Genomic DNA, 25,099 nt, shown 5'->3' with positions numbered 1-25,099 from the left:
CCTGTTCCTATGTTTTACCTCCCACCCAGCCTCAAGTTATGAGGTAAAAACAGAAAATGCTGGAAATACTCAGCAGGTCGGGCAGCATCCGTGGAGAGAGAGAAGCAGAGTTAATGTTTCAGATCAATGAACCTGGACAGGAGTGATTAAACGGCAAAAGGTAAGATTGTACAAAGTGGTGTATTTAGATTTCCAAAAGGCATTCGATAAGCTGCCACACAAAAGGTTACTGCAGAAGATAAAGGTACGCGGAGTCAGAGGAAATGTATTAGCATGGATCGAGAATTGGCTGGCTAACAGAAAGCAGAGAGTCGGGATAAATGGGTCCTTTTCGGGTTGGAAATCGGTGGTTAGTGGTGTGCCACAAGGATCAGTGCTGGGACCACAACTGTTTACAATATACATAGATGACCTGGAAGAGGGGATAGAGTGTAGTGTTACAAAATTTGCAGATGACACAAAGATTAGCGGGAAAGCGGGTTGTGTAGAGGACACAGGGAGGCTGCAAAGAGATTTAGATAGGTTAAGTGAATGGGCTAAGGTTTGGCAGATGGAATACAATGTCGGAAAGTGTGAGGTCATCCACCTTGGAAAAAAAACAGTAAAAGGGAATATTATTTGAATGGGGAGAAATTACAACATGCTGAGGTGCAGAGGGACCTGGGGGTCCTTGTGCATGACTCCCAAAAAGTTAGTTTGCAGGTGCAGCAGGTAATCAGGAAGGCGAATGGAATGTTGGCCTTCATTGCGAGAGGGATGGAGTACAAAAGCAGGGAGGTCCTGCTGCAACTGTACAGGGTATTGGTGAGGCCGCACCTGGAGTACTGCGTGCAGTTTTGGTCACCTTACTTAAGGAAGGATATACTAGCCTTGGAGGGGGTACAGAGACAATTCACTAGGCTGATTCCGGAGATGAGGGGGTTACCTTATGATGATAGATTGAGTAGACTGGGTCTTTACTCATTGGAGTTCAGAAGGATGAGGGGGGATCTTATAGAAACATTTAAAATAATGAAAGGGATAGACAAGATGGAGGCAGAGAGGTTGTTTCCACTGGTAGGGGAGACTAGAACTAGGGGGCACAGCCTCAAAATACGGGGGAGCCAATTTAAAACCGAGTTGAGAAGGAATTTCTTCTCCCAGAGGGTTGTGAATCTGTGGAATTCTCTGCCCAAGGAAGCAGTTGAGGCTAGCTCATTGAATGTATTCAAGTCACAGATAGATAGATTTTTAACCAATAAGGGAATTAAGGGTTACGGGGAGTGGGCGGGTAAGTGGAGCTGAGTCCACGGCCAGATCAGCCATGATCTTGTTGAATGGCGGAGCAGGCTCGAGGGACTAGATGGCCTACTCCTGTTCCTAATTCTTATGTTCTTATAAAAGGAGATGGTAATAGGACAGGGTAAATAGAAGAAGTGTAAATGGAAATGGCAGAATCATCAACAGCTGCCATCTGAAAAAGTAGTGGCAGAGGTTTTGGTTTGAAATTGTTGAACTCTATGTTGAGTCCAGAAGGCTGCAAGGTGCCGAATCGAAAGATGAGATGCTGTTCCTCCAGATGTGATGAAAGGTCATCGAGCTAACTTTGTTTCTCTCTCCACAGATGCTGCCTGAACTGCTCAGTATTTCCAACATTTTCTGTTTAGATTTCAGAGTTCCAGCATCTGCAGTATTTTGCATTTGTTAAGTTATGAGGTACCCCTTTTTGTGCTGGACCTCTGTTTTTAACATTGTGGACAGGTTAACAGGAGCAATACAATTGGTAACCTGGTAACGAGTAAATTGACAAATCTGGTGGAAATAAAAATCAGATTAAAAAGATTCAGGATAGCTTCCCTGATGGTTTAAGTCAGTCATTTTGTTTTATTTGTTCCTGGGCTGTGGGCCTCGCTGGCAAGGCCAGCATTTATTGGCCATCCCTAATTGCTCCTTGAGGAGATGGTGGTGAGCCGCCTTCTTGAACCGCTGCAGTCCATGTGGTGAAGGTACTCCCACAGTGCTGTTAGGGAGGGAGTTACAGGATTTGGACCCAACGATGATGAAGGAATGGCGATATATTTCCAAGTTAGAATAGTATGTGAGTTGGAGGGGAACTTGCAGATGATGATGTTCCCATATGTCTGTTGCCCTTGTCCTTCTAGGTGGTAGAGATCGCGGGATTTGGGAAGTGCTGTCGAAGAGGTCTTGGTGAAGTAAACATAGAAACATAGAAAATAGGTGCAGGAGCAGGCCATTCAGCCCTTCTAGCCTGCACCGCCATTCAATGAGTTCATGGCTGAACATGAAACTTCAGTACCCACTTCCTGCTTTCACGCCATACCCCTTGATCCCCCGAGTAGTAAGGACTTCATCTAACTCCCTTTTGAATATATTTAGTGAATTGGCCTCAACTACTTCCTGTGGTAGAGAATTCCACAGGTTCACCACTCTCTGGGTGAAGAAGTTTCTCCTTATCTCGGTCCTAAATGGCTTACCCCTTATCCTTAGACTGTGACCCCTGGTTCTGGACTTCCCCAACATTGGGAACATTCTTCCTGCATCCAACCTGTCCAAACCCGTCAGAATTTTAAACGTTTCTATGAGGTCCCCTCTCACTCTTCTGAACTCCAGTGAATACAAGCCCAGTTGATCCAGTCTTTCTTGATAGGTCAGTCCCACCATCCCGGGAATCAGTTTGGTGAATCTTCGCTGCACTCCCTCAATAGCAAGAATGTCCTTCCTCAAGTTAGGAGACCAAAACTGTACACAATACTCCAGGTGTGGCCTCACCAAGGCCCTGTACAACTGTAGCAACACCTCCCTGCCCCTGTACTCAAATCCCCTCGCTATGAAGGCCAACATGCCATTTGCTTTCTTAACCGCCTGCTGTACCTGCATGCCAACCTTCAATGACTGATGTACCATGACACCCAGGTCTCGTTGCACCTTCCCTTTTCCTAATCTGTCACCATTCAGATAATAGTCTGTCTCTCTGTTTTTACCACCAAAGTGGATAACCTCACATTTATCCACATTATACTTCATCTGCCACGCATTTGCCCACTCACCTAACCTATCCAAGTCACTCTGTAGCCTCATAGCATCCTCCTCGCAGCTCACACTGCCACCCAACTTAGTGTCATCCGCAAATTTGGAGATACTACATTTAATCCCCTCGTCTAAATCATTAATGTACAATGTAAACAGCTGGGGCCCCAGCACAGAACCCTGCGGTACCCCACTAGTCACTGCCTGCCATTCCGAAAAGTACCCATTTACTCCTACTCTTTGCTTCCTGTCTGACAACCAGTTCTCAATCCACGTCAGCACACTACCCCCAATCCCATGTGCTTTAACTTTGCACATTAATCTCCTGTGTGGGACCTTGTCGAAAGCCTTCTGAAAGTCCAAATATACCACATCAACTGGTACTCCTTTGTCCACTTTATTGGAAACATCCTCAAAAAATTCCAGAAGATTTGTCAAGCATGATCTCCCTTTCACAAATCCATGCTGACTTGGACCTATCATGTCACCATTTTCCAAATGCGCTGCTATGACATCCTTAATAATTGATTCCATCATTTTACCCACTACTGAGGTCAGGCTGACCGGTCTATAATTCCCTGCTTTCTCTCTCCCTCCTTTTTTAAAAAGTGGGGTTACATTGGCTACCCTCCACTCGATAGGAACTGATCCAGAGTCAATGGAATGTTGGAAAATGACTGTCAATGCATCCGCTATTTCCAAGGCCACCTCCTTAAGTACTCTGGGATGCAGTCCATCAGGCCCTGGGGATTTATCGGCCTTCAATCCCATCAATTTCCCCAACACAATTTCCCGACTAATAAAGATTTCCCTCAGTTCCTCCTCCTTAATAGACCCTCTGACCACTTTTATATCCAGAAGGTTGTTTGTGTCCTCCTTAGTGAATACTGAACCAAAGTACTTGTTCAATTGGTCTGCCATTTCTTTGTTCCCCGTTATGACTTCCCTTGATTCTGACTGCAGGGGACCTACGTTTGTCTTTACTAACCTTTTTCTCTTTACATACCTATAGAAACTTTTGCAATCCGCCTTAATGTTCCCTGCAAGCTTCTTCTCGTACTCCATTTTCCCTGCCCTAATCAAACCCTTTGTCCTCCTCTGCTGAGTTCTAAATTTCTCCCAGTCCCCAGGTTCGCTGCTATTTCTGGCCAATTTGTATGCCATTTCCTTGGCTTTAATACTATCCCTGATTTCCCTAGATAGCCACGGTTGAGCCACCTTCCCTTTTTTATTTTTACGCCAGACAGGAATGTACAATTGTTGTAATTCATCCATGCGGTCTCTAAATGTCTGCCATTGCCCATCCACAGTCAACCCCTTAAGTATCATTAGCCAATCTATCTTAGCCAATTCATGCCTCATTCCTTCAAAGTTACCCTTCTTTAAGTTCTGGACCATGGTCTCTGAATTAACTGTTTCATTCTCCATCCTAATGCAGAATTCCACCATATTATGGTCACTCTTCCCCAAGGGGCCTCGCACAATGAGATTGCTAATTAATCCTCTCTCATTACACAACACCCAGTCTAAGATGGCCTCCCCCCTAGTTGGTTCCTCGACATATTGGTCTAGAAAACCATCCCTTATGCATTCCAGGAAATCCTCCTCCACCGTATTGTTTCCAGTTTGGCTAGCCCAATCTATGTGCATATTAAAGTCACCCATTATAACTGCTGCACCTTTATTGCATGCACTCCTAATTTCCTGTTTGATGCCCTCCCCAACATCACTACTACTGTTTGGAGGTCTGTACACAACTCCCACTAACGATTTTTGCCCTTTAGTGTTCTGCAGCTCTACCCATATAGATTCCACATCATCCAAGCTAATGTCTTTCCTAACTATTGCATTAATCTCCTCTTTAACCAGCAATGCTATCCCACCTCCTTTTCCTTTTATTCTATCCTTCCTGAATGTTGAATACCCCTGGATGTTGAGTTCCCAGCCCTGATCATCCTGGAGCCACGTCTCCGTAATCCCAATCACATCATATTTGTTAACATCTATTTGCACAGTTAATTCATCCACCTTATTGCGGATACTCCTTGCATTAAGACACAAAGCCTTCAGGCTTGCTTTTTTAACACCCTTTGTCCTTCTAGAATTTTGCTGTACAGTGGCCCTTTTTGTTCTTTGCCTTGGGTTTCTCTGCCCTCCACTTTTCCTCATCTCCTTTCTGTCTTTTGCTTTTGCCTCATTTTTGTCTCCCTCTGTCTCCCTGTATAGGTTCCCATCCCCCTGCAATATTAGTTTAACTCCTCCCCAACAGCACTAGCAAACACTCCCCCTAGGACATTGGTTCCGGACCTGCCCAGGTGCAGACCGTCCGGTTTGTACTGGTCCCACCTCCCCCAGAACCGGTTCCAATGCCCCAAGAATTTGAATCCCTCCCTGCTGCACCACTGCTCAAGCCATGTATTCATCTGCGCTATCCTGCGATTCCTACTCTGACTAGCACGTGGCACTGGTAGCAATCCCGAGATTACTACTTTTGAGGTCCTACTTTTTAATTTAGCTCCTAGCTCCTTAAATTCTTTTCGTAGGACCTCATCCCTTTTTTTACCTATGTCGTTGGTACCAATGTGCACCACGACAACTGGCTGCTCTCCCTCCCATTTCAGAATGTCCTGCACCCGCTCCGAGACATCCTTGACCCTTGCACCAGGGAGGCAACATACCATCCTGGAGTCTCGGTTGCGTCCGCAGAAACGCCTATCTATTCCCCTCACCATCGAATCCCCTATCACTATCGCGCTCCCACTCTTTTTCCTGCCCTCCTTTGCAGCAGAGCCACCTACGGTGCCATGAACTTGGCTGCTGCTGCCCTCCCCTGATGAGTCATCCTCCCCAACAGTACTCAAAGCAGTGTATCTGTTTTGCAGGGGGATGACCACAGGGGACCCCTGCACTATCTTTCTTGCACTGCTCTTCCTGCTGGTCTTCCATTCCCTATCTGGCTGTGGACCCTTCTCCTGCGGTAAGACCAGCTCACTACACGTGATACTCACGTCATTCTCAGCATCGTGGATGCTCCAGAGTGAATCCACCCTCAGCTCCAATTCCGCAACGCGGACCGTCAAGAGCTCGAGGCGGATACACTTCCCACACACGTAGCGCCCAGGGACACCGGAAGTGTCCCCGAGTTCCCACATGGTACAGGAGGAGCATATCACATGGCCGAGCTCTCCTGCCATGTCTTAACCTTAGATACCCTTAAATTGGTAATAACAATGTTGCAGTTCACTTACTGATATAAAAAAGAAAAGAAAAGCTACTCACCAATCACCAGCCAATCACTTACCACATTGGCTGTGACGTCACTTTTTGATTACTTTCTACTTCTATTTTGCTTTCTCTCCCACTGTAGCTGCACCGGTATGCTTTTGATAGTGAGAGGGGAGCGACCTAACTGCCGCTGGCTCTCGATCTCCCGCTGGGCTTTTGACAGGTCGCTCCCCTCTCACCAACTGCCGCTGGCTCTCGATCTCCCGCTGGGCTTTTGACAGGTCGCTCCCCTCTCACCAACTGCCGCTGGCTCTCGATCTCCCGCTGAGCTTTTGACAGGTCGCTCCCCTCTCACCACAGATTCTGATGAGTTTCAAACCTGAGTTACGTTAACAAACGATTTTGATGTCCACAGATTCTGAAGACTTTGGTAAGCTTTAAACAAACTTGCCCCTTACTTGTCAAGAGCTTTTCAGCATCTACACTTCAGCTACAGGTGAAACCCACTTCCCTCTCTGTTGCCATGGTTTTCATGGTACACACTGCAGCCACCCTGACTTTTGAGAGCGCCGCAGCCATCATTTTGAGGGCATTCGCTGGTCTGTCCATCCTTCCCTCCTGGGCATTGAAGGATCGCGGCAAAGTGCGAGGATCTCCCTTGAACTTTTTCTCTTTTATTCATTGGAATTCTGCGTGAAGTAGAAATTGGTGTGGAGCAGGTTATAGGATAAGTTTCATTGAAGTTTAGTGTTAAAATGGAAATAAAATAATTCTAAGGTAAATGCAATTGCTTATGCGAATGTTATTGTGTAAAGATCCTGTACAGTGTTGTTGGCCTCAAAACTTTTATCATCTGAGTTTGTTTTTATTTCTTCAGGGAGACATGGGATCTGAGATGCTTCAGATTTTTTTTGCCATAATAATTACCTTAGGCACAAACGACTATGGTCTTTATGGTGCAAATGATTAACTGACAAACTCGATGGATTTAATGACTTTTACTCATCCTTGACTTTTTCTTATATGTTTTTAATTACATTGTATTTGCAGGAATGGTATTCCTTTACTGGTTGGTTATTCAGATGCTATCAGTAAAACAGGTCCTGCATCTATGGCGGTGCAGGCTCGAAGGGCCGAATGGCCTAATCCCGCACCTATTTTCTATGTTTCTATTTCTTTCCTGCACATTCTCCTGTTGCTACACAAATGCAAGGGGGTCGACGCAGGGGCCGAAAGAACGCAGAAGAACAAAATAAGATAGCAAAAATCCACACGCTGGCGGAGGCGCACCAGGACGCAGCAGCAGAGAGGAGAGACAAGGTGCAATGAAACCTGGGAGGGACAAACAGCAACAGAACAAAGAATAGTGTAGGAAGAGCAGCAATTCAATGCAGGAAAAAAGTAAAGCCAACTAGCATGCTGCTGGAATGTGTGGAAGAAAGCATCTATGAACACTTGGCTTAATTTAGAGGAAAGGGTTAAATTCTGTTTTTTGCTATGCTTAAAGAAATAATAAGACTAGAAAAATAGCCACGCTTTTTAGCCTTGAAACTTAGAGATGCAATTAGGTGACCATCTGGTATTAAAAGGGAGTCTCCTTTTGCCTTTGCTTATCAGATTGTGAACAGAGAGAAACTATGCAAGGACAGATAAAGTGTGTACCTCCCGAGACGACCTTTGTACTCGCGGGACTAATGAATAAGATTCTTTTTCTATTTCTGTATTCAATTTCTGTATAAAGATAAGTGCAATTTGCTTGTACGACAGAGTTTTGCCTTGGTACGGTCCAAGCAGGGTCTCTGAGATGTATCTTGCTTTTTAAAATAAATTCTCTCGAAGTGCACTTCTGAAAGTCTCCGCCTGAGTTAATTTAAGCTAAATATTTCCTCGACAGAATGCATGTGTGTTAATGTGAGAAGTGTTACAAATCAGATTGACGAGTTGCAGGCACCACTTGCCACGTGGGATTCTGAAATGTGGCTATAACAGAGACCTGGCTTAAAAATGGGTAAGATTGGAAATTATACAATCCTGGCGATTTGGGGGCGGTGGAAGCTTTTTTGGGGAGGAGAGATTTGGGATGGGGAGATTTGGGGGGAGAGCGATTGAGGGAATGAGAGATTTTGAGGTTGGTGAGCGTGAGATTTGGGGATGAGTGAGGGAATGGTGAAAATCAGGTAGTTTTGAAGCTTGAGGCAAGACAATGAAGGGTAGGGCTTGTAGTTTGTTTGTGTGAGGCAGAGCAGCAAGAGGTGGGAGTGGCGGAAGGAAAATGGTGAAATGAAAATGGAGTGCTGATTAGTTGTATGAATGCATAGAACGAGAAAAAGAAATGAAATCAGCCATATGTCCGTTTAAATAAAGAGAAAACCAGTGTGCCAATATTTACAACCACACTAGTCTGAAAACACTCAGAGAGTTGTTAACCTGTGGAATTCCCTGCCGCAGAGAGTTGTTCACGCCAGTTCATTGGATATATTCAAGAGGCAGTTAGATATGGCCCCTACGGCTAAGGGGATCAAGGGGTAAGGAGAGAAAACAGGAAAGGGGTACTGAGGGAATGATCAGCCATGATCTTATTGAATGGTGGTGCAGGCTCGAAGGGCCAAATGGCCTACTCCTGCACCTATTTTCTATGTTTCTATCTTGGAAAAGATGTTTTCAATTATAGCAGGAGCTGTATAATCACCCGCTATGTCTACAAATTGACTCGTATATGTCTTATTGAAAATTATACATCTTCACACACTCACTGCCTGGGCTAATTGACGTCCAAGTGTCACATTTTTGTTCCAACTTTTTCCCATTATAAACTCAAATGTTCATATTTATAATGGGATTTGCCAATGTAAACTAGTCACTCTGATTGTCATGTGATCACTGGGTTCCCAAAAGTCACTCGATGCTTTCTGATTTTTTTTCTCTCAGTAGCTGACGTATCTATGTTTAAAATAAGGATTTAAACAAAACAAAAATTAATTAAAACATATTACACAATAACACAATCGAATTGTCTTTTACATCTTTCAATGCCATCATTAAAGTTTTTACTTGAAGGCCTCAGCCTTTCTGAAAAGACTGCACGTGGCTTGATATTTTTGCCAAGCTTTGACACTATGAGCTGATTGTGAATTGTGCAGTGTTACCAAATTTACCAGGATGCATCAGTAATATTCAGTCATCTACACTGATGCAATATTTTCTTTCTGTGGAGCTCGGCGAAGCACTCCAGCTCCTCCTGGCCCAGAATCTAAGCAGAAACTTAGCTGCTGGGCTCCTCTTCGGCTGGAGTGCCTGCTGATACTAGACGCAGGGCAGACCCAGGGACCCCGCACCGGCCCACTTCTATCCCGGGCTGAAGGGATCCCACACCGGCCCACTTCTATCCCGGGCCAAAGGGACATCGCACCGACCTGCGACTCCTGTTCGAGGCTTGCAACCCGAACCGTCTAGTGAGGAGGAGCACCCCCCGGGGACCGAGCCCGGCACCGCCTGGGAAACACAGTGGGAAACTGGGACCGCCCGAGGGACTGGGCCTGGCCTGGCACTGCCTGGGACACACAGCAAGGCCCCGAGCCCGGGACAAACACACCAAGGAAAACGGACAACAAGCCAAGGAGTCCCGACCGGCTCGGTGTCGCTCGGTGCCAAAAAACCCACAGAGCCGTCTTTGGCCTGGTGTGCTTGCCCGACGGATCTGTGTGGGCCCTGCGCCGGCCCGCTTCTGTCCCGGGCCGAAGGGACCCCTGCACTGGTCCATTTCTACCTTGGCCCGGAGGGACTCCTGCACCTTAAACTTTTAATCGACTTTCAATTCCTTTTTAAAAAAAAAACTCCTAATCAATCTTAAACTTTTAAACAATTGGGGAAACTTTTATAACCTATTATTGGTCTAAATCTTAGACATTTTAACAACTCTTAGAAACTTTTTAAACAAATTGGAAATTTTTATCAACTTTTAACTCGTAAAATAACTTTGGAAGTGACCTTCCTAATGCCTGCCCCCCCAACCAAGCCTCAGGCCATCTACCATCAATGGCGCTACTCGGCGCCGACCTAATGGCCAAAACCTTGCTGTAGGCAATTAGGCTTATACAGCTGTGCCTGGTCTCCAGTTGTCTTGGACCCCCTTGCCACTGGACCAAGACCTTGCTCAGCTAAGCCCGTGTGGTTGCCGCTGTGCAATGGCCACCCCACATTAAAAGGACTCACGCACAGGCATCTTCCACTTCGTCAGTATAAAGTTCGGGACCTGAAACGTCAGGACCCTCATGGACAATTCCAACAGCAACAGGCCGGAACGCTGCACCGCCATAGTTGCCCGGGAACTCAGAAGTTTTGACATTGACATCGTCGTCCTAAGCGAGACCCGGTGGGCAGGGGAAGGCCAGTTGAAGGAACATGGTGGAGGTTATACCTTTTTCTGGAAAGAAAAACCAGTGGAAGAACGCTGCCTTCATGGAGTCGGCTTTGCCGTCAAGAATGAGCTGGTCGACCGCCTCCAAGACTCCCTCTGTGGGGTTAACGAATGCCTCATGACTCTTGGTCTCACCCTATCCCGGAACCAATGCACCACAGTCATCAGTACGTACGCCCCTACACTCAATGCAACGGATGAGGCTAAAGAGGGTTTTAATTCCAACCTTGAGACATCCTTGTCCCGCATCCCCACGGGCGACAAATTGATCCTTCTGGGTGACTTTAATGCCAGGGTCGGCAAAGACACAGCCCTCTGGGGAGGTGTGATTGACAGAGAGTGGATAGGGAAAGCCAACTCTAGTGGTACCCTACTCCTGACAAATTGTCTTGAACATGAACTCCTCATCACCAACACCCTGTTCTGCCAGAGGGACAAATACAAGGCATCATGGCAATACCCTCGCTCCAAACACCTGGCACTTACTTGACTATGTCATTGTCCGAGCCAGGGATCGCAAGGATGTGCGCATCACCCGCGCCATGACTGGAGCTGACGACTGCTGAACGGACCACCGCCGAATCCGCTCCATCATCAACATTAACATAGCCCCAAAGCAGAGGGGACAGCAGAAGCAGTACTGCAAAAAAGTTAATGCCGGGGCTCTGAGAGATCCAGCTAAGAGAGCCCTATACAGCCAGTGGCTCACAGCCAATCTGGCGTGCCTTGATGACCCTGAGATGCTGAATGCCCACAGCTTGGTCTGCCCTCCAGGCCTTTATAACCAGTGCCTGCCACTCAACCAGAAAACATCAGGACTGGTTTGATGAAAATGATCAGGAGATCGAAGAACTAATAGATCGCAAGTGCAAAGCATTTCTGAGCCTCAAGCAACAACCCAACTTGGGAGCTGCAAAACAACATTATAGATGGCTCAAGGCTCGGGTCCAACAAAGAACCCGGGACCTAAAGAACAGGTGGTGGATGGAAAAAGCACAGGAGATACAATAACTGTCCGACAGCCATGATATGCGAGGATTCTTCATTGCAGTCAAGGCCACCTACGGTCCAAACTCCCAAGGCCCCACCCCACTTCTGGCCAAGAACGGGGAAGCACTCATCAAGGACACTGAGGCTGTCAGGGGCCGATGGAAGGAGCATTTTGAAGATCTCCTCAATCGAGACTCTGCCTTTGACTTGAGTGTTCTCGACTTCATCCCGCAGCATGTGACCCGCCACCAACTCAGTGAAACTCCAACGTTGCACGAGGTAGGCAAAACCATAAAACAACTCGAGAATAACAAGCTACAGGTGCGAATGGAATCCCTGCTGAGGCGCTAAAGTATGGCGGAGAGGCGCTGTTGATGCGGATACATGACCTCATCTCTCTCATCTGGAGGGAGGAGAGCATGCCGGGAGATCTGAGAGATGCAGTGATTGTGACCATTTTTTAAAAAGAGGACAAGTCCGACTGTTGCAACTACAGGGAAATTTCCCTGCTATCAGCCACTGGGGAGGTTGTCGCTAGAGTTCTCCTCAACCGTCTTCTCCCTGTGGCCAGGAGCTCCTCCCAGAATCACAGTGCGGATTTCGCCCCCTACGGGGCATAACGGACATGATCTTTGCAGCGCGATAGCTGCAGGAAAAGTGCAGGGAGCGACGCCAGCCCTTATATATGGCCTTCTTCGATCTTACAAAGGCTTTTGATACTGTTAACGGTGAGGGTCTATGGAGTGTCCTCCTCCGTTTCAGATGCACCCAAAAGTTTGTCAACATCCTTCGCCTGCTCCACGACGACATGCAGGCCATGATCCTTACCAACGGATCCATTACAGACCGGACTCACGTCCGGACCGGGGTCAAACAGCTGCGTCATCGCTCCAACCCTCTTCTCAATCTTCCTCACCGCCATGCTCCACCTCACAATCAACAAGCTTCCCGCTGGAGTGGAACTAAACTACAGAACCAGTGGGAAGCTGTTTAACCTACGCCACCTCCAGGCCAGGTCCAAGATCACCCCAACCTCTGTCGTTAAGCTGCAGTACGTGGACGATGCCTGCGTCTGTGCACATTCAGAGGCTGAACTCAGGATATAATCAATGTATTCATTGAGCATAGGCCTTACGCTTAACATCCATAAGACAAAGGTCTTCCACCAGCCTGTCCCCGACGCACAGCACTGCCCTCCAATCATCAAGTTTCATGGCATGGCCCTTGACAACGTGAACCGTTTTCCATATCTCGGGAGCCTCTTATCAACAAAGGCAGACATTGATGCGGAGATTCAGCATCGCCTCCAGTGCGCCAGTGCAGCCTTTAGCCGTCTGAGGAAAAGAGTGTTTGAAGACCAGGCCCTCAAATCTACCACCAAGCTCATGGTCTACAGGGCTGTAGTAATACCTGCCCTCCTGTATGGATCTGAGGCATGGACGATGTATAGAAAGCACCTCAAATCGCTGGAGATATATCACCAATGATGTCTCCGCAAGATCCTGCAAATCCCCTGGGAGGACAGGCGCACCAACATCAGTGTCCTCGTTCAGGCTAACATCCCCAGTATTGAAGCACTGACAACACTCGATCATCTTCGCTGGGCAGGCCACATAATTCGCATTCCAGATACGAGACTCCCTCAGCAAATGCTTTATGATGAGCTCCTTCATGGTAAACGAGCCAAAGGTGGGTAGTGGAAGCATTACAAGGATACCCTCAAAGCCTCACTGCTAAAGTGCGACATCATCACTGACACCTGGGAGACCCTGGCCGAAGACTGCCCGAGGTGGAGAAAGTGCATCCGGGAGGGCGTTTAGCTCTTTGAGTCTCAACGCAAAGAGCGTGAAGAGCTCAAGCGCAGACAGCGGAAGGAGCGTGCGGCAAACTAGCCCCACCCACCTCTTCCCTCGACGAATGTCTGTCCCACCTGTGACAGGGTCTGTGGCTCTCGTATTGGACTGTTCAGCCACCAGAGAACTCACTTTGGGAGTGGAAGCAAGTCTTCCTCGATTCTGAGGGACTGCCTATGATGATTTTCCTTCAACTACTAACACTGACCCCTCCCCAACAGGGAAGGAACACCACCACCGGCGGCTGAAGATAAAAAGGAGCAGCCCAGCCCCAGCACAGAGCGCTGATCCCCCCGACCTGGGAGGGAACACCACCACCGGTAGCTGAGGATAAAGAGGAGCAGCCCAGCCCCAGCACAGAGCGCTGATCCCCCCGACCTGGGAGGGAACACCACCACCGGCGGCCGAGGATAAAGAGGAGCAGCCCAGCCCTAGCACAGAGCCAGCCACCACAAGGAGCAGTGCGAGCAGCTAAGTGAGAGCTATAAAAGCGAAGAGGGCAACTACATTCAATGTCACTGGAGCCCAGGGAATAGATTGGTGGGGTTACGTGAAGCGAGGTCGAGGCCCAGGAGGAGTCGGAGGTTGGGGCCCAGGAGGAGTTGGAGGTCGGGGCCCAGGAGGAGTTGGAGGTCGGGGCCCAGGAGGAGTCGGAGGTCGGGGCCCAGGAGGAGTCAGAGGTTGGGGCCCAGGAGGAGGCGGAGGTCGGGTCCCAGGAGGAGTTGGAGGTCGGGGCCCAGGAGGAGTTGGAGGTCGGGGCCCAGGAGGAGTTGGAGATCGAAGCCCAGGAGGAGTGGGAGGTCGGACCCACGAGAGTCGGAGGTCGGGTCCCAGGAATCCGAGGCCCAGCCCAGGAGGAGGAGGTCGTGGCCCAGGAGGAGTCGGAGGCCGAGCCCAGGAGGAGTCGGAGGTCGGGGCCAGGAGGAGTCGGAGGTCGGGGCCCAGGAGGAGTCAGAGGTCGGGGCCCAGGAGGAGTGGGAGGTCGGACCCAGGAGAGTCGGAGGTCGGGTCCCAGGAGTCCAAGGCCGAGCCCAGGAGGAGACGGAGGTCGGGGCCCAGGAGGAGTCGGAGGTTGAGGCCCAGGACGAGACGGATGTCAGGGCACAGGAGGAGTCGGAGGTCGGGACCCAGGTCGGGTCCCAGGAAGAGTCGGAGGTCGGGGCCCAGGAGGAGTCGGAGGTCGGGGCCCAGGAGAAGACGGAGGTCGGGGCCCAGGAGGAGACGGAGGTCGGGGCCCAGGTCGGGTCCCAGGAAGAGTCGGAGGTCGGGGCCCAGGAGGAGACGGAGGTCGGGGCCCAGGAGGAGACGGAGGTCGGGGCCCAGGAGGAGTCGGAGGTCGGGGCCCAGAGTGGAAGGAGAGGAAGTCGGGACCCAGAGCGGAGGTCGGAAGCCCAGGAGAAGCGAGGTTGAGGCCGAGGAGTGGACCAAAAAGGAATAGCATGGACCAACAGCGAGGTGCCGCGAGGATTACACCGTGAATCTCAAAGAGTGAGTTCTTGTGGAAAGGAGGAAGGAGGACAGTAGGCGTGTGTATATGAACTAGGTCCATACAGCAGAGCCTGGTCTCCAGTCGTCTTGAACCAAGACCTTGATCTGTCAAGCCCATGTGGTAGCTGGTGTGCAACGGCTACCCCACCTTAAAACAATTCACGCACAGGCATCTTTCACACTTTAAGATGAAGATTGGGACTTGAATGTCAGGACCCTCATGGACAACCCCAACAGCAGCAGACTGGAATGCCACACAGCTATCATTGCCTGGGAACTCAGGCGCTTCGACATAGACATCGCCACCCTAAGTGAGACCCGGCGGGCAGGGGAAGGCCAGCTCAAAGAAAAAGGTGGTGGCTATACCTTCTTCTGGAAAGGCAAACCAGAAGTAAAATGCCGCCTCCATGGGGTAGGCTTCACCGTAAAAAATGAACTAGTAGGCCGTCTCAGAGACTCCCCTTGTGGGATAAACAAATGCCTCATGACTCTTTAGCTCACCCTAGCCCAGAACCAGTGCGCTACGGTCTTCAGCGCATATACCCCAACACTGGAAGCTACAACAAGACCAAAGAGGAATTCTACTCCAGCTTTGAACAATTCCTGTCCCGAGTCCCAACAGGCGACAAGCTGATCCTCCTTGGCGACTTCAAAGCCAGAGTTGGAAAGGACACTGACCTCTGGGGAGATGTGATCAGCAGAGAGGGGGTAGGGAAAGCCAACTCCAATGGCACCCTCCTCCTGACGAAATGCTTAGAACACTGCCTCGTCATAACTAATACCCTGTTCCATCAGAAGAACAAATATAAAGCCTTATGTCAACACCCTCACTCCAAGCACTGGCATCTGCTAGACTACGCCATCGTCCGAGCGAGAGACCGCAAAGACGTGCGCATCACCCGTGCCATTACAGGAGCTGACGACAGCTGGACGGACCATCGCCTAATTTGCTCTATCATTACCATCAACATTGCCCCAAAACAGTGACAGCAACAGAAACACAGAAACGATGCCGCAGGAAAATCAACGCTGGAGCATTCAAAGATCCTGCTAATAAGCCCTATTCAGCCAGTGCCTCGCTACCAACCTGAAGACTCCCAGTGACCCAGAGACGCAGAATGTCTACAGCGCCTGGTCTGCCCTCAAGGCTTCCATAATTAGCACCTGCAAACAGATGCTTGTTCACTCGACCAAGGAACACCAAGACTGGTTCGACAAGAACGACCTGGAGATCCAAGAGCTAATATGTCGCAAGTGCAAGCCATTCTTGGACTGGAAACAGCAACACAACTTGTGGGCAAGAAAGCAGTTCTACAAACATCTGAAGGCCGAGATCCAACAGAAAACCCCGACCTAAAGAACAGATGGTGGGTGGAGAAAGCACAAGAAATCCAGCAGCTAGCCAACAACCATGACGTGCGAGGATTCTTTAGCGCAGTCAAGATGATCTACGGCCCAAGCACCCAAGGCCCTACCCACTGCTGGCCAAGAACGGAGAGGTGCTCATCAAGGACAGAGAGGCAGTCAGTGGCCGCTGGAAGGAGCACTTCTCCTTAACCGAGACTCTGTCTTTGACGTGAGTGTCTTCGATTACATCCCGCAGTGTGCCACCCGCCACGATCTCAGCACAACCACAGCCCGGCATGAGGTTGAAAAGGCCATCCGACAACTGAAGAACAACAAGGCACCAGGAGCAGATGAAATCCCCGCTGAAGCACTAATACATAGCGGAGAAGCACTACTGCCGTGGATTCATGACCTCATCTCTCTTATCTGAAAGGAGGAGATCATGCCAGGAGATCTCAGAGACGCTGTAATCGTGACCATCTTCAAGAAAGGTGACGTCCGACTGCGGCAACTACAGAGGAGTCTCCCTGCTGTCGACCACCGGGAAAGTCATCGCAAGAATCCTCCTCAATTGCCTTCTCTCTGTGGCTGAAGAGCTCCTCCAAGAGTCGCAATGCGGATTCCGCCCACTAAGGGGCACAATGGACATGATCTTCACCGCGCAGCAGATGCAAGAGAAATGTAGGGAACAGCACTACCCTTGTACATGGCCTTCTTTGATCTCACAAAAGCCTTCGACACTGTCAACCGTGAGGGATTATGGAGCATCCTCCTTAGATTCGGCTGCCCTCAAAAGTTTCTCACCATCTTCCCTCTGCTCCACGATAACACGCAAGCTGTGATCCTGATCAATGGATCCACCACAGACCCATTCCACGTTTGGACAGGTGTCAAGCAAGGCTTTGTCATCGCACCAACGTTCTTCGCTATCTTCCTTGCTGCAATGCTCCATCTCACTCTCAGGAAGCACCCCGCTGGAGTGGAGCTAAATTACAGGACAAACGGGAATCTGTTCAACCTCCGCCTTACCAGACCAGACCAGACCAGACCAGATCCAAGGTTGTCCCATCCTCCGTCATTGATTTACACTACGCAATCGATTCTTGTGTCTGCGCATACTTGGAGGCCGAACTCCAAGCCATCATCAGCACCTTCACCGAGGCGTACGATGACATGGCATTTACACTAAACATCCGTAAGACAAAGGTCCTCTACCAACCTGCCCCCACCACACAGCACTGCCTTCCGGTTATCAAAATCGACAACGAGGCCTTGGACAACGTGGACCATTTTCCATACCTCGGGAGCCGACTGTCAACAAGGGCAGACATCGACGACGAGGTCCAACACCACCTTCATTGTGCCCGTGCAGCCTTCGGTTGTCTGTAGAAGAGGGTGTTTGAAGGCCAGGACCTGAAACCCGACATCAAGCTCATGGTCTACAGAGCAGTAGTGATACCCGCGCTCCTATATGGCTCAGAGACATGGACCATGTACAGCAAAACACTGGAGAAGTACCACCAACATTGCCTCCGCAAGATCCTGCAAACCCATTGGTAGGATATGCGCACCAACGTCAGTGTTCTTGCTCAAGCCAACATCCCCAGCATTGACCACACTCGATCAGCTCTGCTGGACGGGCCACATCATTCGCATGCCTGACACGAGACTCCCAAAACAAGCTCTCTACTTGGAGCTCCGACATGGCAAGCATGCCCCAGGTGGGCAGAGGAAACGCTTCAAGGATGCCCTCAAAGCCTCCTTGAAAAAGTGCAACATCCCCATCGATACCTAGGAATCCCTGGCCCAAGACCACCGAAAGTGGAGGAAAAGCATCCGGGAAGATGCTGAACACCTCGAGTCTCTTCACTGAGAGCAAGCTGAAGCCAAGCGTCAACAACGGAAGGACCGGGCGGTAACCCAGGCACCCCAACCTCCCGTTCCTCCAACCATCGTCTGCCCCACCTGTGACAGAGATTGTAGGTCCTGCATTGGACTCTTCAGTCACCTGAGGACTCATCTTTAGTGTGGAAGCAAGTCATCCTCGACTCCGAGGGACTGCGTAAGAAGAGAGAAGACTTACACTTTTGCCATATAGCATTTCATCAAATAATTTTGAAAAACAAGAGAAGTCTCAAAAGCTTAATTGAAGTAAAATTTGTATTGAATATATTTTTAAAAATGTTGTTTCCATGTGCAAAAGGAAGAAAATGGCAACTGTTCTAATTACTTACCTATTGTAGCTTGTGTTTTGTGTTCTGTAGCACAAAATGTATTAAGCTGCAAGGATGAGAGAACAAGGTGCAGAAAGAGAAAGGTGGGGAGAGTGTGAGAGAGTCTTTGTTCATTCACATGTTCAATGTTCAAAAAAATTTTAACCGTTGAACGCAGTGAATAATGACACCTGTGTGGTTGACAGCTCGAAAATATCAATGCTCATGGCTTATATCTGCGAGACTGATTCTATTTTCTGATGTATGAGACAGAGGGAGGGAGAGAGAGCCAGCAGAAGTGTAATGGCCTGTGCTGTAAAATTCTATGATTCTACATTCTGGTGCTACAACTGGCGGTAGTGCCTCTGGGTTAAGGATGGAAAATATCAGCCTGAGATTTCCTACTTATCACTATTCAGCTCGAAAGCTGCATGTGTGGACATCATGTGAGGAGAGAATTGGGCTTGGTTCTAATACCACTGTGCTATTGCAGCATTTACTGTTCAGGCTCAAACATGAAGAATGGCCACTTGGGCGAAGTGATGAAGGGCTTCCAGCACACACACAATTGAGTCAATGTATTTGAGAGAGAGCAGAAGGGAAAGAAATTTGTGTGGTGGTAATGATAGCTGCCCCCGCAATTGGGTCACTATCTTTTTGGCATTTAAGAGGATGTGTATGGGGAGACATAAGAAAAGAAGAAAGAAGTACCTTCAGAAGAAAGAGCCTTGCCCTTAGAAACATAGGGCCCAAGTTTCCACAAGAAAAAAAATGGGCGCCCCTCTGAGCTGGGCGCCCGTTTTTCATGCCTAAAACAGCGCCTAAAAAAATCCTCGGTATTCTCCACCTACTTACAGGTCCTGTGGCCCTCGGCGCAGTCAGCACGAGCTGTGGGGGGGCAGAGCCAGGTCCCGGTGCTGAAAACAGTGCCGGGACCTCTGCACATGCGCGCTACAGTCGGCACGCAAGTGCAGTAGCTCCAGGCGCCGAACTGTGTGGGAGGGGCCCGAAGCACGCAGCCCCTAGCCCTGGCCCAGTGGCCTCACTGGGGCTGCGTGAATGAGGCTCCTCCCACGTCCAGCTCCTGCTCCCCGCCCGACCAGACCCGACACTCGCTCCCCGCCCCGGCCCGAGACCCGCTCCCCCCCCCCCCCCCGACACGACCCGACCTGAGACCCGACACCCGCTCCCCCCCCCCCCGCCCCGACCCGACACCCGCTCTCCCCCGACCCGAGACCCGACACCCTCTGCCCCAACCCCGAGACCCGCTCCCCCCCCCCAGACTGACCCGACCCGACCCGCGCTCCTGTTCCCCGACCCGACCCCCCCCCCGCTCTCTCTCCCTCCCTCCCCTCCCCCTCCCTCCCCTCTCCCTCTCTCTCTCTCTCTCTCCCTCCCTCTCTCTCTCTCTCTCTCTCTCTCTCCCTCCCTCCCTCCCTCCCTCCCTCTCTCTCTCTCTCTCTCTCCCTCCCCCCCCTCTCTCTCTCCCTCCCCCCCGCTCTCTCTCTCCCCCTCCCGCTCAGCAGCATGAACAGCTGCAGAATTCTCCCTGGCTGAAGCACTTTCACACAGGTAGGAAGATGGTTTATTTAATCTTTTCTTGGCTTATAAATGTTTATTCAGGTTGGATTTATTTGTATAATATTTGTAGAAGTATAAATAAGGATTTATTGTCGAATTTAATGAGTTCCCTTCCCCCCCCCCCCCCCCTCGTTCTGGACGCCTAATTTGTAACCTGCGCCTGATTTTTTAATGTGTAGAACAGGTTTTTTCAGTTGTACAAAAATCTTCACTGGCTCCATTCTACTTTAGTTTGGAGTACATTTTCACTGTGGAAACTTTCAAATCAGGCGTCAGTGGTCGGACACGCCCCCTTTTGAAGAAAAAATTCTGTTCTAAACTAGAACTGTTCGACCTGACTAGAACTGCAGAAAAAAAAATGTGGAGAATTGCGATTTCTAAAATAGTCCGTTCTCCACCAGTTGCTCCTAAAAATCAAGCGCGAATCATGTGGAAACTTGGGCCCATAGAGACATAGAAAATAGGCGCAGGAGTAGGCCATTCGGCCGTTCGAGCCTGCACCACCATTCAATAAGATCATGGCTGATCATTCACCTCGGTACCCCTTTCCTGCTTTCTCTCCACACCCCTTGATCCCTTTAGCCGTAAGGGCCATATCTAACTCCCTCTTGAATATATCCAATGAACTGGCATCAACAACTCTCTGTGGTAGAGAATTCCACAGGTCAACAACTCTCTGAATGAAGAAGTTTATCCTCATCTCAGTCCTAAATGGCTTACCCCTTATCCTTAGACTGTGTCCCCTGGTTCTGGACTTCCCCAATATCGGGAACCTTCTTCCTGCATCTAACCTGTCCAGTCCCGTCAGAATTTTATATGTTTCTATGAGATCCCCTTTCACCCTTCTAAACTCCAGTGAATACAGACCCAGACAATCCAGTCTCTCTTCATATGTCAGTCCTGGCATCCCGGGAATCAGTCTGGTGAATCTTCGCTGCACTCCCTCAATAGCAAGAACATCCTTCCTCAGATTAGGAGAGCAAAACTGAACACAATATTCGAGGTGAGGCCTCACCAAGGCCCTGTGCAACTGCAGTAAGACCTCCCTGCTCCTATACGCAAATCTCCTAGCTATGAAGGCCTTATAAATCGCCAACTATTACAAGGTTAGCTGCTCGGGATAGCTGTTATATTGATTAGTATAACACATAAATATGACACCAACATTTTTTTTAAACAGAAGTTCGTTTTTCTAATTCTTTGTTTTATAAAGTAGGCCCGTTAGTTAGTGAGGCTTTAGATTCATTTCCATCATAGGCAAAACAAATCTCTGAATTCCAGTCACAAACCTTCTTCCCTTGTCTTGGTTTGGAGTTGCAATATGTTGATCACAAGCTTTTTGTGGTCTACTAACAGGAAATATATCCCCAGTTGGGTGAATCAAGCCTGATGGAAAATAAACTACAATGAGGAACTCGACCTAATAACCTGTCTAAAATCTGTTTGAATTAGTTCGAGGCACATCAATGTGAGATAATTGCAGCATGACTGTTAGTTTAAATGGCTGCTCCTAATTCTGGCAACTTTTTGTTTTGTTGTAATCTTGTTTTCAGAAATATTAAAGGTACAATTATCATACAAGAGCTTTTCTATACAGATCGACCTTTTAAAACTGTCCAAAATTATCTTTGCAGAAATTGCAGCAGGTGTGTGTCACTGCTGATATCTTTGTTCTCTTTGTGTTGGTTTTATTTTATTCCCAGTCCTTTATAGTCCTATTCCTGTGTTTGTAAGAATATTGGGACATATCTGGGAGAATGGGATAGATAAATATGTCTACTGATGCATCATGGCCAACTATAGGCTCCTGCAGCCTGCTTGATTAGTTAAGTGAGTCAGTGAGGAATTTGTAAAATTGACCAGTTTTCTTTCCTGCTTCTCTTTTGCCTTGCCAGGAATTAGCATTACTAGTGATTCAGGAAGTCGTTCCACAAGGTTGCTTAGGGTGAACATTAATGGACATATTATGGTCCTTTTTGTCATATGATGAGAATATACAATAATGGGCTTGCAGTAATATTAGCATCTATAGGCAGAAAAAAGTTGAGTTGCTTTTGAATGCATGAAATTGACTGGAACATAATGCAAGAAAGAACATGACAGCTTTAAAATACCATAGTTTAATCTTTAATAAAGATAATTTGCTGTTGATATGGTGGAAATAGTAGAAGTTAAAATATTTGAAAGAAACTAAGGCAGCCTAACTTTATGAAAAGTTTATGTCATAAAATGTCTGTGCTGCAGTGATATATGGATAGGGATACATGACAGGAAGCACACACTGACGGCTAAATTTTCCACTTTTGTGCAGATTGCCCAAAAATGGGTGTTATTTCCAAAGTTGGCGGCTAATATGGGTTTTGAAATCACCGGATTATTGCCCATTTTCAAAACTCCAACTTTTCACTTTATAAAATGGGCATTATCGCGAGCAATGCGAAATGGGCGTTAGCGTTAATTTTTTGACCTGCCGTAAACTGTTGGCGTTTATAGCAACGCCATGGCAACGATCGTTTCCAGCGTTTCAGGTCAGGGGTCATCAATACATGTGCAGAAGAGGAGAGAGAGAGAGGGAGCAGAGAGGAACTGAAAGCGTGTGTGGGTGTGTTGTGTGGTTGTTTGACTGTTGTGGGAGGTAGGAGGGAGATTTACCAGCAGCAAAAAGAATTGTGAACACAAATAACATTCCACGGAGTTTTGGTGGAAAAAAATATAGTTAAAATGGAAGGGATGGAGGAGGCGACACAGCACGCTGTGGAGACTGAGGACGCTGGCAAAAACAGTGAGGTGGGAGAGGAACTATTGGGAGGATGAAAACGAGCTCGGAGATTCTCCGACGAGGCAAATGTTTTCCTCCTGCAGGAGGTGGAGTCACGCTGGGGTCAATTGACCCGGGGTGTGCGTGGGAAGCCCACCCCAAAGGTTTACCAGAAGATATGGGCCGACATAGCTGAAGTGATTTCGTCGGCGACGAACGAGGTGCGTGAGGGCAACCAGTGCCACAAATGCTGGAACAACCTTGTCAGATCCGCCAAAGTAAGTATTACATTTATTTACATTTACTTATATATTTATATAATTTGAATTGTAAGTGTAATGAGTGATTAAAATCAGATGTGATATCTTGCAGTTATACCGGGAATGTTTTACTCAAAGCCTGCATTGACGGTGTACGTCTTTAGATAAATAATGATAATTTTCATGATAATCATGATTACATCTGTCGGTTATGTGTTGTATCAGTCTCTGTGACAGTACCTAGCAATGATCTCACGCAATGATCTCATGCCATGTCGTGCTGGTGTTACCTTTTACAGAAGAAGCTTTCGAAGAATAGGGCTGAGCAAAGGCGAATGGGTGGTGGGCCACAAGTCATCAGCGAGCTCACCGACATCGCTGGCACTAGTGGGGAGCCACCCCTGGTCGGCCATGCAAGCAGCAGCAGAACCTGATGTGATGCCATGTGAGTAAAGTATACACCATTGCGTGATGTAAAGTCAATAGATGCCACACCCACACATATCCGACCAACAATATATGATAGATAATTGATAAAAGTGGTACAGTTGAGCGTCCCGAATCCGGCAACCTCGGGATCAAGGCCGAGCAGCTTTTCATGTTTTTCCAGACTTCAGAACGTGTTTCTTACATCCGAAATCCGGAAACACCCGAGGCCAGGTTCAGGTAGTTCCGGATTTCGGAACGTCAGAAGGCAGAGGTGTGTGGGGGTGGGGTTGCTCTCCGAGGAGCTGTTCGGGTCGCCGACCCCATCCAGGAGGTCGTTGGGTGGGGTCCCGCCGCCGTGGAGGTGTTCGGGCAGGCCCTGTCGCTGTGGAGGTGTTTGGCCGGGCCCCGCCGAGAAGAAGGTGTTCGGATGGGCCCCGCCGCCGTGGAAGTGTTCGGGCAGATCCGCCAAGGAAGTCGTCTTCGGGCGGGATCCCACCGAGGAGGTGTTCGGGCAGGCCGGCCCTGCCGAGGTAAGGATGGCGAGGCGAGGCCCGAGGTTGGGCAGCGGCGAGGCCCCGAGGTCGGCAGGGTCGTCTGGTCCGGATTCCGGAACATCTTACGGATTCTGGATGATCCTGCCATGGATTGTCCCGGATTCCGGAACATTCCGGATTCTGGTACTCCAGATTTTGGACGCTTAACCTGTATTTAAATAATGATGGCCTCATGAGAATCATTGCAATACAGAATTTGGTCATGGTCATGAAATGTGATGTCTGTGATGATTTTGATAGCGGTGGTGCTTTTGTCGTGCATATGCTGTGTGTAGTGTTGAAATCACCTTGTGACCCTAGCACTCTCTTCTCGAATAACCTCATTTATGTTTTGTAGCTCAGCCAGTAGCGCAGCCCCATGCAACACTACTGAGCCAAGAATCTGGGGGTCTGGGGCCGGACTCGCCGGACGATCGTCCATCTGGTGCTGAGGAGTCCCGATTATTGCCCGTGGAGTTGCAGGGTGCCTTCTCAGTGCCAACTTCGAGGAACATGCATTGCCAGGCTCCATAATGCATTCAACACCGATCACATCTACTGCTCCTGCGGCCATGCCCTCCTCCACAGTGGAGTTAGCGGGCCCAAGCACCTTGCCGCAGGTCACTCGAGGTGTCTCCATGACGGTGCCGACCACGCGGAGGTTCAACGCAGCAGGTCTGCTCCACAAGCAACAGATCTGAGCGGGGACATAGTACACTTATCCAGGAGGAGTGTTGAGATAGGTCAGCAGATCCTCTAGACAATGGGGGCATATCCCAACAGTTGGCCAGCATGTCCGCCACCATGACTGAGTACGTGCCGCGGATGGCGGAGGCCCTGGAGGTGATAGCCAGGAACACTGGTGGCAGAGGGCCCTCAGTGGTCCCGGAGCGTGGCATTGCACCCCAATTGCCAACGACACATGAGAGCCAGGAGGAAGATTTTGCTTCTGGCTCGGAGGCCAGTCCCTCCTTGGGA

General features: G+C 49.0%; 1 protein-coding gene across 1 annotated transcript in view; it reads left to right on the top strand.

Annotated features, from left to right (window-relative positions):
• The window catches only part of LOC139226830 (cytoplasmic phosphatidylinositol transfer protein 1-like), a 477,346-nt gene that overhangs the window by 1,076 nt on the left and 451,171 nt on the right, over positions 1–25,099 (top strand). The gene's annotated exons all lie outside the window — the stretch shown is intronic.

The sequence above is a fragment of the Pristiophorus japonicus genome, chromosome 16 (assembly GCF_044704955.1).
Source record: "Pristiophorus japonicus isolate sPriJap1 chromosome 16, sPriJap1.hap1, whole genome shotgun sequence".
NCBI lineage: Eukaryota > Metazoa > Chordata > Chondrichthyes > Pristiophoridae > Pristiophorus > Pristiophorus japonicus.
This window is presented reverse-complemented; position numbering and strand designations above follow the sequence as displayed.